Source organism: Amblyomma mixtum, chromosome 5, assembly GCF_055824585.1.
Source record: "Amblyomma mixtum isolate Tamu chromosome 5, ASM5582458v1, whole genome shotgun sequence".
Classification (NCBI taxonomy): Eukaryota; Metazoa; Arthropoda; class Arachnida; order Ixodida; family Ixodidae; genus Amblyomma; species Amblyomma mixtum.
The window spans coordinates 145,796,847-145,813,351 of NC_143016.1; positions in this window are offsets into that span (position 1 = coordinate 145,796,847).

Below are 16,505 nucleotides of genomic sequence, written 5' to 3' on the forward strand. Positions count from 1 at the left end.
GCTCCATCGGCGATTACCATACGCGGGGCATCTTCCAGTCAGTGGTCTACGAGTATAGTTCGAAGCATCTTGAAGCTACACATACGGCAATTTACATAATTACAGCAAACACAGTCACGGTGGTCTGTCCATGTACAGGGGCGAGCATGTTCCTCTAGAACTCTCGAGCGGTTGCATGAAGAGTGAAGTGAAATTTGTTGCAGCATCAGATTGAAGGATTGTTCCTGCATAGGGTTGCATTCCTATGAAGTCTGCACTGAAGCGCAAATATTATTTCTGTAATTCAGTACCTGTTCTTAAAATTCGTTTTCTTTCCTTCACAAAGCATCACTCGAGCGCTCGAGAATCGTGCTCACCTTTCGCGCATTCCAGATGAGTTACGCAGCAGAAGCTAGGTGCACGGGCGTAAGACGACGACACGAAGTAGGCAAACTTTTTCTCAGTTTTTCAATCACCAGTATGAGTTGAAAGCGCCAGGCTGCATTTTCACACATCTGCTTTCCTTCAGTAACCACTCTCACAAGAAATGTTCCACTGCCCACTTCAGAGTACAGCGAGGCCTAATGGCAAATTCTCTCGCTGTCTGTTTTTTTTTGTCAAAAAGAGATGTCACCTACAGATGCACAAGATATTCATTCGTCGACCTCAAGAGCCACACAATCGCCGAACAGCGCTTGAATACGAAAAAAGACCTGCAGATCGAGCGCACAAGCATATAGCAGCAAAGAACGCCGGCCATATTTGTTGTTTACGTCAACGCGGCTCACTGTCAGCTTCGGCTAGTTTTCGCTAATTAGTGATGCCACCGTTGCCCGTTTTTCTTTTAACGCCGGTCTTTTCTTTTGCTATCAAGCATAAAAGTAAAATTTAAAAGTGTTCTTCTTTAAAGTTAGTTTAACGTGGGTAACCTCTAGAGAGCATTTTTTTCCTCATTTAAAAGCAACACAGGATCCAAGGTTAAAGTCAGTTCAAATCTAGCAAAAATCCGACAAAGGTAAACATATTGGGCAAAATTAAACCAATTTAAAAATTCAGGGGCACTTTGACTGTCTAAAGTGCGTAGAGGCGAAAGCGTTTTCCGCACCACTTTGGCTGCTTCTGTGGCACTGGTGGCGTCCCATGTAATTGAGTACTAATTACTAAGTGATGACAAATGACTGATTAATGGTTAATCACTGATTAATGCCTGAATACTAATTAACTGATAATTAATGACGCTTAAGCTTCGCCTTAGGAGTGGAACGCGACAGCGTGTTGTAGCGCTGCCACGGAACGCCACCACCCGTTCGGCGCGATGCCTTGCCGTTTGAACGCAAGGCTTTTTGAGGAAAGGAAATGGCGCAGTAATTCTCTGTCATCTCGGTGGACACCTGAACCGCACCGTAGAGGAAGGGAGGAAGTGGGAGTGAAAGAAGAAAGACAAAGATGGCCCGCAATGAAGAAAATGAAAATTGTATTTGAGGAAAGTAAATTACGCAGTAACTGTCTCACATATCTCGGTGGACACCCGTCAAAATTCAGGGGGGGGGGGTGCACTTTTTTGACCTAAAGTGTGGTCACTGATGTGTGGTTAAGATGTTAAGCTTCGCCTCTAAGAGTGGAACGCGACAGCGTCTTGCAACGCTGCTAGGGAGTCCATAGAACGCCATCGCCCATTCGGTTCTACGCCTCGCTCGTCGGTAAATTGGTTTTTGAGGAAACGAAATCTATCTGTATCTCATATCTCGGTGGACACCTAAACCTCGCCGGAAGGGAAGGGAGGAGGATGGCAGTGAGCGAAGACACCGTACTCACTAGACGCGCCTTTGTTCATTCCAAACCATCGAGCTGGCATGGCGGAGTGGATAGCATGCTCGTCTCGCACTGCGAAGACCGGGGTTCGATTACGGAGCTCGACCAATTTCCTACTCGGTTTTATTTATTTATATGACCTGACTAGAAAAGTTAATTACGCTAATTGGGTAATTAAGCAATTAACTAAGCTCAGTCACACTTTCTTGGAGCATCACTATAGGATCCCATCAATTGGTGGCATGGTTACTAGCCAAAGTACAATTGGCCCCGTTTGAAATTGGCGCACTGTGACGTCACGACCGTTTCGACCAACTGAAAAGCGTGACATTTCTGTCGACAACTGCTGCTTACAACGATGAGACATTAAAGGCTTTCGCCTTAAAATACTCGGACACTATTCCAAAAACCATCGTTGGCATTGTTTTGAGGCTCCGGGTTGTTGTGTGCCGCAGTGCACCAACCATTCCAGAAATGGATGGATTATATTTCAGTTCCCGAGTGACCCCAACAGAATGCTGCTTTGGACAGCAAAGACCTAGCGCGACAAGTCGTAGCCGACAAAACCATCTTGCATTTGCAGCGTGAGTAAAACTGTTTCCTTCGTATAATAGGATTCGCATGTGCGTGCCGTTGAGGTACGCGATTCATTTTTATTGAGAGAACGTGTGCGAGATCATAACAGGGGAATGTAAATATGATCGCTCTGAAATTAAGTGCCGCTGAGGATTAGCAACTTGGTGCACAGGGATTGTGTGACGAAGGTTGGGAGGAAATTAGAGTGCTCATGGAAAAAGTATCGCTGCCCGGAATGTTCCACACCTTCTAAGAAGTCATAAAATGCTCGCATGCACATGACGAGATCGACTGCAAAAAAAAACGGCGTTGTTCACGAGCGTTTTCCTGCGAATGAGACTTTTTCGGTGAAAAAAGCTACAGGTCTTTTTTGGCGATTTCAACATGAAACAACGACCATGAAAACTTTTCACAATGGCGCACACCATTCCCCTTCATAGTAGTATAAAGGAAAAGTGATATTATGGGGCACCTAAGCAAGGCTTACGATGTGCAAAAGCGAGGCTCCGAATGTTGCTGCTTATGAGGTCGCGACCGAGACGACAAACCGGTCATATTGCGCTCTATCAGTCTTGTGTACTGTCACCCCCGCGGCGACAATATACTTGTCAGAACCCCCCACCCTAGGGCTATTTACGGGGGAGGAAGCTTGAGCAAGGTGTGTGGCTGGGGGAGTTGGTTGGGGTCCATCTTGAGAAAAAACAGCGCTTGCAGACAAAGGACCAGAACAAGGACGACACACAACTGCGCTGTGTGTCCTTGTTCTGGTCCTTTGTCTGCAAGCGCTGTTTTTTCTCAAGAGGAAGCTTCCTCCGCACATTCCTGGCAGGCATTAGACACTTTTAGTAAGCTTGCGCAAGAATCGCTTACTGCGTTGCGTATGCTGTAAATAGTGTAAACACGACACTTTTAGCTGGCCGTGCCGTAGCGTTGCTCAGGGGTGCGCGAGCAGTAGCGCCACCTAGTGACAAGACGCCAAAGCACATCAACGCTGTGTTGAAGAAATTTTTATCCGTAATTACTGATAACTAGGGTGGGTGCACTGCGAGCCTTTTTCGTTCCAAGAAGAAAAACTATGCAAATAGAACAAAATGTGACAAATAACTAAAAGCTGGACAACTGCTTCGCCAGGTGTCGTTCTGACGAGGTTAAAGAAAGGGGACAACAAGGTCTGCAGCACTTCTAGCAAGACATCGTGCGTCCTCACTGAAACATGCATCTACCGACTGAGCACGAATCGGACGACGAGTCTTGTGACTGTCGCCCTGGTCAGGACTATCCTGAAAACAACGACGACTGCCACGTGGACGACGGCTTCGTCCATTACGAACGGTTCGAGCCGTGGGTACCGAACCGGCACGACATCGAAGAACCGCTGGAGTGGTTGGTCCACAGATGCAATGAACCGGAGGTCTTCGCTACTGAACAAGCGCCACCACAGCCGCTGCTGGACTGTTGCGACTGCATATACCACGCCCGCGGCCACTGGTGCAGTCCGGAGGACAATGCTTTGCCTGACGCCACCCACGGACGCCTGGACTGCCTGTGGTTGTTCGACAACGCGACGTGGGATGGGGATTACCACGTTGAGAACTACGGATGGTGCTGATAGTCAAGTTCGACTCGACCACGACCGGCTTTATTACAAGTAATAAAGCCGGTCGTGGACTCGACGAAGGCTGACATTGATGACCGGCCCCTGGTTACCGGCGCATGCGTCGCGCCTTTTTCCTCCTCTCGTTTTATCTTTTTTTCTTTCCAATGCTTTTCCTATATATTCTCAAGCCGAGAATAAACGTGGGTCATTCGCCGTACGACGCTGTCTGACATTTTACAAGTTTTTGCCCAACATGTCCACGTTACTGGCTCCTTTGTATAGGCTCTTGGCGAAAGGAACTAAGTGGGTGTGGGGTGCGGCAGAAGAAGCATCATTTGAACGCGCAAAGAGATGTTTGTGCGCGGCAGCTGTGCTCACCTATTTTGATCCGCAACGTGAAATGCTGTTGGAGTGAGACGCTTCGCGTCATGGTATTGGCACCGTACTTTTCACTGCACAAACGGTGAAAACAGACCAATTGGATTTCACTCTAGAACACCGACTGCTGCAGAAAGAGGATACTCGCAGATCGAGCGGGAAGCCTTAGCCCTGGTGTACGGTGTATCGCGCTTCCGCGACTACCTCCTCGGCAGGGAGTTCACGTTGGTGACAGACCATCGGCCCTTGCTTTGCCTCCTGAAACAGGACCGTCAGACTCCCGTAATGGCCGCCGCATGGATTCAAAAATGGGCACTCCTTTTGGGCGCCTACAAATACAAGCTGCTGTGTAGGCCAGGCAAAATGATGGTAAACTCGGATGCACTCAGTCGGTTGCCTCAATCGTTGCAGCAACCAGAGCCCGACACTAAAGAAGCCTCCGAATTTATCCTGGCCATCGATGAATGGGACGAGCCGGCGATTTCCCGAAAGGAGTTGCAGGAGCTGACTGCAAAAGACGACGTGCTGTCCAGTGCCTGCAGGTATGTCATTGAGGGTTGGCCAGCACCCGCTCGCATCGAAGGCTCGGAAATGAACTAATACAACAAAAAGCGTCTGGAACTGTCGGTTGAGGCGGGACTATTGTGTGGGGTCATCGAGTGGTAGTGCCGAAGGAGGCACGGGGCCGAGTGCTTAAGTTACTACACTAGGCCCACCAGGGTATCGCAACTATGAAGAAAGTTGTGAGGTCAAACTTTTGGTGGCCGGATATCGACCCAGACATCTGCCGGGTTGCATCAGACTGTCGAAACCGTGTCCAGGCTTTGCCAATGCCTGCTGCACGAGAACCAGTCAGCTGGCCTGTTACCAATGAAAGGTGGTCACGACTTCACATTGATTTCGTCGGACCAATTAAAGAGAAAATGTTACTGATTGTGATAGATTCGCACAGTAAATGGATTGATGCTATTCCTCTTTCTCAAGCCACGTCGAGCAGCACGGTAGAAGCTTTGCGTGTTTTATTCAGCCAGTTTGGCCTGCCTCGAACGGTCGTTTCAGACAATGGCACACCATTTACTAGTTCCGATTTTGCTCAATTTATGGAACGGAACGGCATAGTGCATATTCGGACGCCACCATATCATCCTCAAAGCAATGGGCTTGCAGAACGCGCGTACAGACAATAAAGGATATCCTGAAGAAGATGCCTGGCGTAAATCTAGCAACTGCCCTCGCTAGGGTACTGTGCAAATACAGAAATGCTCTGCAGCAGTCCGGACAGTCTCCTTGAGAACTGCTTTTAGGGTATCGGCTGCACACGAGAATTGACGTCTTTTCCTCCCAGGAAACAGCCCCCACAGCACGAACGATCTGCCCACGAAGATGGCTGAAGTTTCGCTCCGGGAGATACCGTTTTCTTTAGGAACTATGGTGCTGGTGATAAATGGACACCAGGCAAGGTGAAGTCCACTGCAGGCGCACGGCTAGTAATTGTCGAGACGGAAGACCATCAGATGGTTCGCAGCCATGTTGACCAAGTACGCAAACGCCCCGCAGAAACGGTTGCGTCCCAGGCCGGAACATCCGGGTTGTCACCTGGTCCAAGCCACCGTGCACCAGAGTCGGAAGTTCACGAAGATGACACAGCCCCGGAGCCAGTGCTGCGTCGGTCCAGCCGTGCAAAGAAATCAGTGCTTCCTTACGGTTACTAGGGGGAAGGAATGCTGGTAGTCAAGTTCGACTCGACGAAGGCTGACATTGATGACCAGCCCCTGGTTACCGGCGCATGCGTCGCGCCTTTTTCCTCCTCTCGTTTTATCTTTCTTTCTTTCCAATGCTTTTCCTATATATTCTCAGGCCGAGAATAAACGTGGGTCACTCGCCGGGCAACGCTGTCTGCGGTGGTCGTTTACTGAACCTGCAGCCGGTGGGCCGCACAAATAACAGATGGTCTGAATGATGGCGCGTGATGAGGATGCGGCTTTGCAAATAAATTTTTCGGTTTTCGAAAAATTAAAGGCTACAAGAAAGTAATCTAGATTAATATCTGTCGTACAGATTAGGCGGAAATGTTATTGAGCAGCTGCTTCCGGGTTTAATGTATGCGAACGATATCGTACTGTTAGAAGATAGCTAGGAAGATTTACAAACTTTGGATAATTGTTGTGGAGACGGAGACACTCTAGGTTTCAGTTTTCGCTCAACTAAGTCAGGTGTGGTGATTTTCAACGATAGAACTGATCAAGTGAGCGAAAAATAAGAAATGCTTTGCCGGCAGGCTTCGTGGATAATACATTGGTTATCAGCATGACAAAAAACGCTGTTATTGCGAGCGAATGGATCGAGATCTGTGATTCTCTATTTTGCGTTTGTCGTCGTTTGTCGACTGTGTAACTGAATGCTTCCTGTTTTTAAGAATATTAAGAGCCCGTCGCGCCGTCCAAAATGCGTTCTGGATTTTCTCAAACCGCTTCCGATTTCTGCACACTGTGTTGAAAGCAGAATCAAAGAGAGCATCTCTGTATGTTGTCACCTCGGGTGTGCCTTCACAACTTTCTGGCTGCTGAGCCCGTGCAGCCAGCTGAAGCAGTTCCTGAGTGAACACTTTCTGTTCAGCCATCACGGGGCCGGCTTAAGGCGTGTTCACTATGTGATGAAATTTCGCATTATTTCAGTTATCAAGGAGCAGTGCAATGGCACAGGGACATGACATATAAAGATTCATCAGCAGAAAAAAACTGATTGGTGATTCTCCTAGAATGGCTGTTGGGGCGACTTGATCTGCTGAAATGCTCTCCTTATGCCAGTTCCTGGGGTGTGTCTTTTAAGCAACTATTAATCCGTTCTGGTTTCTTTTATATAAGTGATGTGAGCTTTCTTTGCCACAAAACATTTTCCAGCCTTAACAATCTTTCCTGCAACTCCGTTACTTAACGTCTATACACAACATATTTTGAAGTACCGAATATGCGTTTAACGAGTACGTGTATTTAGATACTTGAGTTTCTAGAGTACCACTAGCATTCTTTTTTGTAGAGAATTTTTTCCTGCTAATAGGCTTGGATTGGCGACTTTTATGGCTTACTTTAGAACATCGGATGAATTTGTTATATACGGAATGTATGCCTCATGCATATTTTATTGCAGAAAGAAGCGCTCATACTACTTCCGTAGTAATTTCATAGCACGGCAATGAATTTATAGCGTGCCATCGCAGAAGACGACGACAGCCCCAGCACGCCTGCCAAGCACACGCAGACTGGATTTCGTGGCTGCTCAACTGGATGCTGGCGGCGTGCTGTTTCGTTCTCGCCTGGCTGAGCGGGTCCTGCCAAATATATTTGTGGAAACCCGACAACGACTTGTCTCTCTGATTCGTCTCCACAAATTTCGTGACTACGAACTTCGCGTCTTCATTCTCTGCTCCTGCCCTGCGCAGTTGCTTACGATTGCTATGCCCGTCTCACCGATGCTAATGAGAAACTAAGCCGGCAAGTGCCGCGGCTTACAGCTGAGGTTGCAGCCCTCGTACTTGCCGGCCGCGTTCCTAATCTCCACCCCGCCATACAAGCCCCAGTAATCCTTGTAACCATTCTCCGTACTCCAGGACCTATTGCTGGTACCACCGCCGCTACGGCTCTCCAGCACGCCAATCCTGCCAGCCCTGCTCCTGATCAGTCACGTCTTCCACGTCACTGACCGTGTTACGAAAGTGCACTACCTCACCGACACTGGTGCCGAGATCTGTGTTCTTCCGCCTACGTTGGCTGAGCGGTACGCCATCCACTCTCTTCATCTGACCACAGCCAACCGATCGAACATACGGATATACAGCCAGAAGTCGGTGACTCTTGACATCGGACTTTGCCGTACCTTTTGCTGAGTATTTGTCGTTGCGGACATGCGCTCACCAATAATCGGCGGCGACTTTCTATGGCACTACAGGCTCCTAGTTGACAAGCAGCAAAACCGCATCCTGGATTCTGAAACGAACATAGTCGTCCAAGGCATCTCTTGCCGTGATCCACCACTCTGGCTCCTCCAGGCGCACAGCACTGTTTCCGACCCTTCGTTCAGTGTACTTTCCGAGTAACCGGATGTCTTCCGACCCCCGTCATTCCAAACACCGGTCGCTCAGTGTGACTCATCATACTGTGACGACTGGGCCTCCTGTGTTTGCTCGTGCTCGTCAGCTCGTACCAGATCGCCTCACTGTCGCCAAACAACGATTTTAACATATGCTGGATGCCCAAGGCCCTTCATGGCTGAACAATCTTCAGCAAGGTCGACCTTGTGAAAGCCAGATTCCTGTGGAGCCCTAGGATATCCTGAATACTGCCATTATTACGCCTTTTAGCATGTTTGAATGTCTGAGGGTGCCTTTCGGTCTTTGCAAAGCAGCCCAGCTGTCCAAGACTTTTCAGCGCTTTGTTGACCAAGTCTTACGTGGTTTGACGTGCTGCTGTGCCTATCTGCACGAGTTTGGCTTCATCCGTCCCTTCTCCAGTCCTTGGGCATGGCCCCTCCACCGGGTGCCCAAAAAGACCGGCGTCTGGCACCCGTGCAGCGATTACGTGCTCTCAACAAGGCCACACCCCCTGACCGCTACCTGATTTTCCATACCAGGATATTACATCGGCCCTTCAATGCCCCACAATTTTCAGCAAGATTGATCTTGTGAAGGCCTATCACCAGATTCCTGAGGAGCCCCATAAAGTGCTCTCAAGACTACGCCGCTTCGGTCTAGTGGTCAACGGACCGAAAAGCGAGTTCGGTGTTGCAGTTGTACTTAACCATCGTGTCAATGCCCATGGCATTGGCCCGTTACCGGCCCGAGCCACCGCCATCAGTCAGTTTCCCTAGCCCACCACCACCCGACAACGGCGCGAATTTTTTTGCCCTCGCCAACTATTATTGGCGCTTCAATCATCGCAGCGCCGCAATACTGCAGCCTCTCCACGGCCTTATCTCGGGCCAGAACAAGCCGACCGCTCTTGTTGCATGCACTGATGCTGCTGACCGCGCATTCAGCCAAATCAAAGCAGCCATTGCCAGCGCGACGCTCCTGGGTCATCCTAAATGTGACGAGCCCACATCCATCATAGTTGACGCAATGGACACTGCTGTCGGCGCAGTCTTGCAACGGTTCGTCGCGGGTGTTTGGCAGCCAATCAGCTTCTTTTCCAAGAAGCTCGCGCCCCCTGAGCGTCGCTCCAGCACCTTCAGCCGAGAGCTGCTAGCAATATATTCAACTCTGAAACACTTTCGTCATTTTCTCGAGGAACGCGCCTTTCATATCGTTACTGTCCACAAACCTCTGACGTCTGCGCTGGCATCCAGCAGTACCTCCTATGCTCCTCGCGAAATCGGGCAGCTCGCCTATATTTCCGAATTTACCTGCGACATTCTTCACGTCAGCAGCAAGTCAAACATAGCTGCCGACGCTCTTTCTCGTGCTGGAGTCAATGCGATGGACAACGGACAGCCAATCATCGACTTCACGGCTATGGCTACTGCTCAATGAGCCGATGCCCAGCTGCAACGGTTTCGAATGCGCGACATCCGACTGGTGTTGGAGAGCGTCTTGCTCCCAGACTGTGCCGTTCCTCTCGTTCGTGATACATCGACCGGTCGCCCTCGCCCCTACTACAGGCATGAGAGGACACAGGCACTACATGTTTGAATGGAAGCGGTACAGATAGACGAAGGGGTCGTGAGAATGTTTGGTTCGATATTATGAAAGGTGTGTCACTGAGGTATAATGAAGTGCGAACAGCACAGCTAATTAATCACCACATAACTATCAGCCGCAGCATAATTTGGTAGGTTGAACATTTCTGATCACATTTTTGTACTGCCTATTTTGACACTCCTTTGCATTTACTACTACCGCAGGTCCTGATGCAGTCTATCCCCGTGGAACCTACTTCTGTATGACCTGCTTGTGACTTTACATCCAGTGAACTAATAAAATTTGTATTCACTCGGTTAATTCTTGAACTAACAGTTTAACAAAATGGAAACAGCATTTAGGCCATGTAGGCCAATGTAATGTAGGCCATGTTGCAGACACATGCAACCTGCGTGAATCGTTCCAGTAGTCTCAAGCAATTTTCAGTATCGTGCTGCACCAAAGTTAATATGACACGGTCATCATGCTCTTGAGGAATTATGCCGCGCGATCGACAGTCGCGTGATATTCTCGCCGAAAAGTCCTGGAGGCTGTACATAGAGCAAACGGCCTTTACTGGTTACTGATGCTGTTGGGTAGGCACTTACCAGTGGCACAAAAATGTAGCGAAAACACACACTGGTGTGTCCTGGATAGCTTTTGTGTGGGAACAGTTTAGGAACAATTCATAAGAAAGTAAACGCAATGGAAAAACATTCTTGTAATGGAACTTTCTGTTCATTAAAACTGGCTTCACTCTATGCTTTTTTTCTCTTTAGGAGGAGGACCAGCAGTCTCCCCCCCCCCCCCCGTTCTCCCCAGAGTGAGCGGGTGGTGGCCAATGCAAGCCATACTGCCATTCGTATTAGAAATGAATATGATTAAGATGGGGCAGTTGGCTTGCTACCAGTGAAAACTTTACCAGTTGTGCTGCTTCTGCAGCCCATGGTAGATGGGTCCGGTGCCACTGCTTACGAGTACACAGGTAGGGTGTTTTGCATATCTGGAATAAACCATTCTAGGAAGAAAATGATTTCTCTCCTCTGCATGCCTTTTTTTCGATGCCAGTGTAATTTCAGAGTTGACACTGCGCTTCAAGTTTGTTCTAGGCTACTGTGTGGAATATAAGGTTGCATCTGCGGTGGATAGCAAAAATGAGAACTTATAACACTACATAAAGCTGCTGTACACCGGATTGCTGAATGTTTTTGCAGGTAGAGGATGACTTACTTCAAGCTCCATCCGAATCTGATAGCATTTCGAGGGCATTTTGTGTCAACGCCATGTTTGCAAGTGGTATGCTGTTGTTCTGTAGTGGAAAGGAGGGAGCAAGCTCTTGGGTGGTGTGGTAGCAGGTCTTCCCAGTGCTGCAGCTTAAGTGCATCCACTGTAATATTGTCACCCAATTAGTCCTTCTTGCATTTGGTTTTGGCATCCTCGCATCACTTTCCATAAATTCCAATTTAAATGTAGTTTCATTATGCATCCGCTTCTCCACATACATTGTCACATCTTTATGTGCTTGTACAACATGTGGCTTCACAGGCAAGTTAACCATGTTTGCAATGCTCAGCCTTTCCGGCTGCTAGTTTCAAGCATGTGGTGTTGGTTCCCTTAAAACATCAATGTTTCTTGTAGCTTTGAATTTTGTTGCCTGTGGATGTACAGGTGTCGTCACAAGTAAATGCATGGAAGGCAATATTAAAGGAAAAAAATTAAATCTTTGCCCCCACCCATTCATGCATCCTTGAATGCATATGTGCAGCCTAATTATGATTGTGCGAATTGCATTGCGCACCAACAAACATGGACCATTATTATTTGGATTTAAAGAAATTAATTTTTTTTCACAGACTCCTTCCATTTACTTTTGACGGTGAGTGTACTTGTTTCCGTAGCATGCTGCTGCTTATTTTGTGTATGTACCACGAGCTAGGAAAAACTCTGCACTGACAACTGTATGCACACAGGCCAACTGTGCAGTACCATTCAAGTAGGCAGCAAAACGTTTGTTATTGTCCTTTATTTCACTGATATATAATAATGAAAGTACACAACTTCCAGTTATGCATATTTTGTTTATGCAATGCAATATGTTTGATAGCTTCAATACTGGCTACAGAAATGCACTGCTTATGGTAGCATAATAAAGGTACACTGCAGCAGTTTTCTGTCACTTTTTGGTTGAGGACTGCCATGTTAGGTAATGAGAAACAGCAAAATATATGCCTCTTACAGACTGTGGCATGGGCTGTGTACTTTTATTTTTCACTCTTTTTTGTGTGAGCCACCATAGCGGTTGTATCACATATGTGCAGCTAACAAGGTAGACAGGTAGTATTTTTATGAGCTTCTATTTATTTTGCTTTCCATTTGCTGTGTTTATTACAGACGACCAGTGGGACGACTACAGCTGCATTGACGACCAGCCATCAGCGGCTGTTGCTGGCACAGTTGTGCCAGGTTCACAAGCAGCCGAGAACAACAGTGCCTCTGTGCAGACTGATGCTGCTTGTAACACTGCTGCAGCAGGCTCCAGCAATGCTCCTGCTGCTTCTGGAGCTACTGCTAGCCACACCACTGCTGGAGCAGTGCCTGCTGCCGACAGTGGCAGAGCACCAAGAGGGCACATGGTCCTTCTAGAAAAAACTCTGGAAGACAAAAATGTCACCAGAACTGCTCTCCTCTGTGAAGAGCACAAAGTGAGACTGCAGCTGCTTCGGGAGGACCATGACAGTGTCCTCAAAGAAAGACTGCAAAAAATGGCCTTCACTGAAGAAATTCAGAAACTTGAACTCCAGAAAAAGAAGCTGGAGGTCGAGACAATCCAGCACCTTGAGGTGCGGAAAAAAAAACTGGAAATAGAAACTCTCGAGATTGACAGAGACATAAAAAGAGCAACTTCGCAGGTTGAGTGACATGGCAAAATAAACAGTGTCGGCATAATGAATGAAATTGATGTCCTGACTGAATGCATGCACAAATACTGCATGCGAAAAATACACACAACTGCTGTTCGTTTACATGCATGCATGGTTTTAAATGCATGCTTTAATAAGCACAAACACACAGTCCTGTCACTCCCCTGCTTGCATGCCTGACAAGCTATTGCACAACAGGCAAGAGGTAGGATTGTTGTACAGCACTCTGCCTCCTGCTGGTACGGCTATGTGCTGCCTACCCTTGGATCGCGTGCTGGACTGGTGGCTAATGCCATGAACTTTCATTGTCACAATGGATGTAGCAAGTGTAACGAGCTCATTGCTACCTGCATCTGAGGTGACATGTCTGCATCTACTGTAGACTGTATCACAACAATTGTGCATTGAGTGCTAGTCTACTTCAATACATTTTACTAGCTCAGTTACATGTATGATACCTCTGTACTGGCAGCTTTTTTAATATTTGTTTGTACTATTTCTTTTATTTTTTGTCAAAGATATTAATACTCTGATGTGCTTTGACTAGTTTTGTTATCTTTGCCTAAGAGTCCAAAGAGTACGGACAACGCTACAGGGCGTATTGCTTTGACATGCTGTGGGAGTTGTTACTTTAACCAGCATATTTTTCGTCGTCATCAAAATGTTCTAACCCACATGTGTGGTGTTTTCTTGGTGTTTTCAACGCTGAATGGGAATTATGTTTATATTGTGGGCAAGTGCCGTACTCTTTTTGTACGCATTTGTACACGCCGACAATGGTGGCCGGGTTTTTCCATGCACGCCGCATTCTTTGGGGCAAAGCCATCCCCGAGCATTTGCTGGGGGGAGGTGAGGAGAGCGTGCGTTTGCTGCGCTCGCTTCGCTGCCTGGAACCATAAGTCCACCGGCAAGGCACTACAGATCTCTGTGCGCCTGCCACGGAAGGTGACGAGAGCGTACGGCTACATCCGCTCGCGATGCTGGCCGGATCTCGAAGAGACTCTCAACGGCTCTGCGGAGCTCCGCGTAGCCTTCGAGGTGGCGCTCCCGTCGCTGCTTCCGCTTAACCCATGAGGGAAACTTCCCTCCTGCCCAGCCCGTGCTGTCTTGACGCACGGTGATGATGGTCGGCTGCGTCGAACATGAAAGGGCGGAACAGGTTATCCACACAGTATGTCATTGATTAATATCACATCGAGATTTTTGAATGCCCACTGAGAAATTAAAATGGTAATATTTGTATTTACCTTTACACGAACATTTAACCGCAAAAAACAACGTCTGCACGTTCCAGTAGCGTACCTGGGCTGCACTAGAAGATGCACAGCATGTTCCAAACATCCTGCTGCAACATCTACGGTATGACCAAGATTTCTCCACAGTGTTCCGTGTGTAGTGCGCCAACTTTGATGGGTTTCGCAACCGCCATGCACCGACACTACACTGCGCCTGGTGACGAAGAAGTTGCCCCGCTCTCTTGGTGCTGGCTATGCCCGTCTACGCTGCAAGATACTACACAGCGGTTCGGTCCTTTGAGAAAGCCTAATAAACGCACCCCTACAATTGGTGCAGGTGCTGCGTACATCCCCTACCCAACCTGGAACTCCGGAGCCGCACACTGCCGCCTGTGCCAATTATGCCAGATCCAGCTCAACCATGGTCCTTTGTTCAGGCGTTATCCGGCAGCGTGACCCTTCCCTTTTCAGTGGCACTGCCGACTGAGATGTTGACAACTGGCTATCATCATATGAGCGAGTGAGCAGCTACAACAAGTGCGATGACTCTATCAAGCTCAGTAACGTTATCTTTTACCTTACGGACATGGCGAACCTCTGGTTTCGCAACCTACCCAATTGGCCTGTATTTAAGAAGAGTTTTGCAGAAGTGATCGGCCGCTGTGCAGTGCGCAAGCTCCGTGTCCAACAGCGCTTACATGATCGTGCTCAGCACACCGAAGAGACCTGCACGAGTTACATTGAAGAGATCATTCACCTCTGCAAATGTGTCAATGCCACCATGCCAGAAGCAGGCCAGATCCATCACATTCTCCAAGGTATCGCAGACGACGCATTTCAGATGCTCCTCGCGAAGAATCCTACCCCTGTCAGTGAGGTTATTAAGCTTTTCCAGAGCTGCGAGGAGCTCCGCAAGCAGCGCACTTCTACACGGCGCGCCAGTGTCTGCGCCAAGGCTTTTCCACACCGGCCCTCAGTGGTGCTACTCCTCAGGACTCCCCTCTGCTCCACCAAATCAAAGGTTTCGTTCGTGAAGAGGTAAATCGCCAGCTGTCCCTCCTTTCACATTTTCAAGACCCCGCCCGCAAAGTTCCTGACTCAGCCCAGTCTTTGGCGCCTACCATACACCGTGTCGTGCAGGACGAAGTCGCTGATCTGCAACCGTCCAGCCCTGTGCTCCCGCCTGTGACAGCACCCCTGACGTACGCCCAAGCGGTGGCCAGCCCACATCAGCCGGCACCCGATTTCTACCAGGCAGCCCCTTCTTACCACCTTCCGCCGTCGTCTGAGCCCCCGTCTCATGCTCCGTTCTGAAGAGTTCGCCCACATCCTACGAACCCTTGGCGTACTGCGGACAACCGAGCGACCTGCTATGCCTGCGGCCTGCCCGGCCATGTCGCACGGCTTTGCCGCCAGCGCCTTCCGCCCTCTCAACCTGATCTGCGCTCCTACCTGTATGATGCTGAACCATCCTCACCGAGAAGGCCACCCGGTCCCCCGTTTCCCCTCATCGCCAAATTTACGCCACTCGCCTTCTCCTCGACGTCATTCCCCTTCTCCGATGCTGCCACGTTCAAAGCTCCACCCTTGAGGGAACAGTCGCTGTTCCGGGGGAAAGAACTGCGCTTGTTTCGAACTCCTTAAGTTTTCTGCGCCCTCCCGCTAATATAATAGTAGTGCTAGTGGAAGGCGCTGAGGTTTTCGCCCTCGTCGACAAGGGTGCTGCAGTATCCGTCATCAGTGAAGCTCTCTGCCGTCGACTCCGCTAAGTGACTACCCCACTTCCTGACTTTTCGCTTCGCATTGCCACATCACAGCGCATTCATCCCTCAGCCGTATGTACGGCCCGTGTCCTCATTCAAGATATTTCGTACACCATCAAGTTTACTGTGCTGTCTCACTGCTCACACGGCATCATCCTGGTATGTGACTTCCTTTCGACTCATCGTGCTGTTATTGACTGAGCCCGAGCAGAAATTGCCTTTTCTCCGGTGTGTGACACCCCATTTTGAGACGTACCTGCCCAGTCTGCCAAACTGGCAGTCGCGACTAATACCGACATTTCTCCGTTTTCTGCTGCCCTCGGACCCCTCTCCTGTGCTGGAGTCACTCATTCAACTGTTTTCTTCACGCCTTCCGAAGCCGCTTCACACCATCCCTGCCTCCTGTTTCCCTTTGCTGTTCTCACGATGAATCATGGACAAAGTGCAAATTACGTCTCCAACCCATATTCATGCCCGTCAGCACTGCTCCGAGGTGAATGCCTCGGGCGTATTGGAGAACTTGATTCCTGCCTTCCCTACCCTAGTCATGATACCACCGCTTCCTTTGACGAC